Source organism: Cyprinus carpio, chromosome B19 (assembly GCF_018340385.1).
Source record: "Cyprinus carpio isolate SPL01 chromosome B19, ASM1834038v1, whole genome shotgun sequence".
In the NCBI taxonomy this organism is placed as follows: Eukaryota; Metazoa; Chordata; class Actinopteri; order Cypriniformes; family Cyprinidae; genus Cyprinus; species Cyprinus carpio.
In genome coordinates, this window is record NC_056615.1 from 7,930,164 (window position 1) to 7,933,916 (window position 3,753).

The window sequence follows — 3,753 nt, forward strand, 5'->3', positions numbered from 1 at the left end:
AAAATCCTGTATGATATTACACTGTATCCATATTGGACAAGATGTTTGAAAAATGGATTGATGTGTCGCCATGAGTCATGGGAATTAATTCGGTATGACCCTCACCGTGCATTATGGGTATTCTCAAGCCACTGTACATCGGTTGTACACTCATTATCACAGTGCATTGTGGGATTGAATAAGTGCATCAATAACATCAAGTATGGTTTTGGACACCACTACAAACAACTGTCCCCTCAAATAGATTTCACATACAGCCCTACAAGGTCTTCAGGATCACCAGAATCCTACAGGCAGGTGAGTCTGATCAGGTTTGGAGCTGAACTCTGCAGGAAAATGGATCTCGAGGGTCAGAGTTTGCACAGAGCTACCTGCTTTACCTGCCATCCTGGTTGCCAAAAAAGGTGAATGATACACTTCATTAACCCCTGCAGTGACAGACATGAGTGTAAGTGAGACAAAGAAAGGGAGGGTGATTCACTTGAGAAATGCCAACATTTTCTGCCAGATCTATGATGTCTTACCCAGGACACACTGTCCACCCCCTCCTAACTTCCTGCTACAACACTCCATCTCATACCCTTCTCTGCACTGTTGTCTGATCTGTTTCTTAAGTATCCATCTTCCCTCTGTCACACTGATTCGTCAGTGTCAGAATCACGCTATTTTCTGTCTTGGTCCAGTCCCATTCAGTATTATTTCACTGTCCTTCTCTGACTCAAACTTGTTGGGTTGGGTAACACATGATCAACAATCTCGCCCTTTTTTTAGCCTTTAAATCTCTCTGTCTGTCTTTGGTTAACTGCTAGTTGTTTGGTTTATCTCCCTTCATTAGCTCATGGTGATTATGTTTCCCTGCAGCCATCCATCTCACTTCCTATTTATCGGGCAGTGTTCTTTCACTCGGGCTGACAGGATCTATCTCATCTCCTGCTTTGACTGACAGACTCACCCCTCTCTCTCTTTTCTCAGGCGTGTTGGTTTGTTCTAGAGATAGGCAGTGAGTCTACAGATTGTGGGGATTGTTACTATGGTCACTGCAGAGAGCTCTGAACATAATTAACCACAGTGACACAACCAGCTACATGCAGCGAATGCCATGGCACAACATGTGAGAGAGATCTGACATAACCCCTTGAAACTCCTAATTATACTCAAATGCAGTGTGATCTGGCATGTAAATAACCAGATGAACTATGTGAGCCGACATTGCCTTACTGCTTTCAAGCAAGATACTTAAACCTTGGCTTGGAACATCCTGTGCCAGTTGTGCTCGGTCCTTGAAATACTGAAACAATTTGAATTGCAGAATTGCCATGAAAGTTTTGCAACACCCTGACAATTTGGCTGCCAAACACCACTTTTCTTTTCTCTTCTTTAAAAAGAAAAGTGGGTTCTTGTAGCTGGTGATGGCTTTCAGGCCATTCCACACTGATGTAGAGTCATTGCTTGAAGATCTTTGACTAGATGGCGCTGCAGATGTCAGCCACGGTTTGTCTCTCCTTGGTGCTTGTACTTTTTTTGTTTATTTGTCCTGTCTTAAGCAACTTTTTCCTGATCAGCTTTACTAGAAACAAACTCCTGGACATCAGAAATAGCACACCAAATAACTTTCTGCTGACAATTGAGCATTCAGATGTTTTACTGGACATTTTATTCGGAGGAGCTGCGTTCCTATACAAGTGCTCCAGGCGAGGGAAGCACTCCGGCGCACACGTGAAATTCTGACAGCGTGGTTTAAGGACTCCGCTGCCGAGCATTCATCTGGTGAATCTCTGCTCCCTAGCAAAATAAATCAGATGAATTATGGCTCCTCACCCACACAAACAAGGACTTTTTAAATTGATGCACTTTGTTTCACGGAAACCTGGCTGAATGGAGCCATCCCGGACAGTGCGTTACATCTAATGGGCTTCCAGCTGTTCAAAGCGGACCGCGTCACCAAGTCGTCAGGGAAAACGAGAGGTGGTGGATTATGTTTTTATATCACTGAAGGGTGGTGTACAGACATGAGAGTTTTAAAGAATATGTGCTGCCCAAATTTAAAAACTCTCTCTATTAACTGTAAGCCTTTTTATTCACCGCAGGAGTTCTCCTCATTTGTTTTGGTGAGTGTGTACAGTCCTCCTGATGCGCGTGTGAGCGCGGCACTAGAACTGTTTGCCGATCAGATCACACACACACACACACACACAGAACAGCGTTATCTGGACTCTTTCATTATCATTCTCTGTGATTTTAATAAAGCTAATCTCACCAGTGAACTGCCTAAATATAGACAGCTCATCACATGCCCCACCAGAGACAGCAATATAGTGGACCACTTATATCCCCCGAGCAGCTCTGGGACACTCTGATCATTGTTTGGTTCATCATCTACCTGTCTACAGGCAGAAACTAAAATCTGCTAAACCTGTAGTAAGAACTGTAAAGAGATGAACTTACTGATTGGAGTGTTTTTGCGGATGCTTCTAATGATCTAAACGAGCTTGCTGACGCCGTGACTTCCTACATCAGCTTATGTGAGGACATGTTTGTTCCCACCAGGACTTATTTAACATGACAAACCTTGGTTCAGTGCAAAACTCAAACAGCTTTGCCAGGCCAAAGAGGATGCCTACAGGAGTGGGGACAAAGCCTTGTACAAACAGGCCAAATACACACTGAATAGGGAGATAAGAGTGGCAAAGTTAAACTACTTTGAAAAGCTAAAAAAAAATAAAACAGCTCTCAAGCAACGACTCTACATCAGTGTGGAATAGCCATCACCAACTACTGAGGCCAATCAACAACTGGCAGAAGACCTGAACAAGTTTTACTGCAGGTTTGAAAAGCAAAAGACTGGTCTGACACCCCACACTCACTCCGACCGTCTTACAACACACCCATCAACCGCCTCCCCCTCCATCCACCCTACTGTTTCTCAGCCTGCACTTAAGATCTGTGAAGATGATGTACGCAAAGAAGACGATAGAGAAAGCATAAGATAAGGAAAGCCAAATTTATAGCCAAATTATATTTCCCAGCTTTCAGTGTCTCTATTTCCTGAACTGAACGCCCCCACGTTCATGCTTGGCTTATTCATGCTCTTATTTTAAATTCAAAACAAACCTCGTATGTGGGAGGAGGGTGAAGCATCACTCGAGCATCCCCCTTATGATGATGATGCTGCTCAAACAGGATGTTCGGAGGTGTTAGTCTTTTTTTCTCTCTCCTCCCCTGCTTTCAGATGGGACGCTTTAGGATGCCTCATACTAAAAAGCGCTAAAGATAAACATCTGATATGAATGTACATTTGGGATTATGTAATGAATGTGTTACACAATGAACGCCAGCCACGGAAGGAAAGCACCAGTGGATGAGTTTGTGTTTTCTGTGAGGATTAGACAGATTTTTCCTCCAAGTCTTCAGTCGTTTAGCAGTTATATCCACTCATATGTCTCTCGTTCACTCCCATTTTCCCTTGCCCCAGTTAGTACAGTGAGAAGCTATAGTCTATTGCTCATCTTTAAACAGTCACACCTATTTAAACATCACATGACCCCTAATGTAAATATTCACTTTAACACTGCAATATGATAAGTACTTAAAATTATTATGGCTCTCGTGACCATCTAGAACACCCTAGTAACTGCATAGCAATGCCTTTTTAATCATGTGTTGCAATGTGATTCCCAGTTTTGATCAGACAAACACTACTCACTTTTTTTACTGGCATTTTCTGTTTCCAATGTCCTTCACGTTTTTTTATTT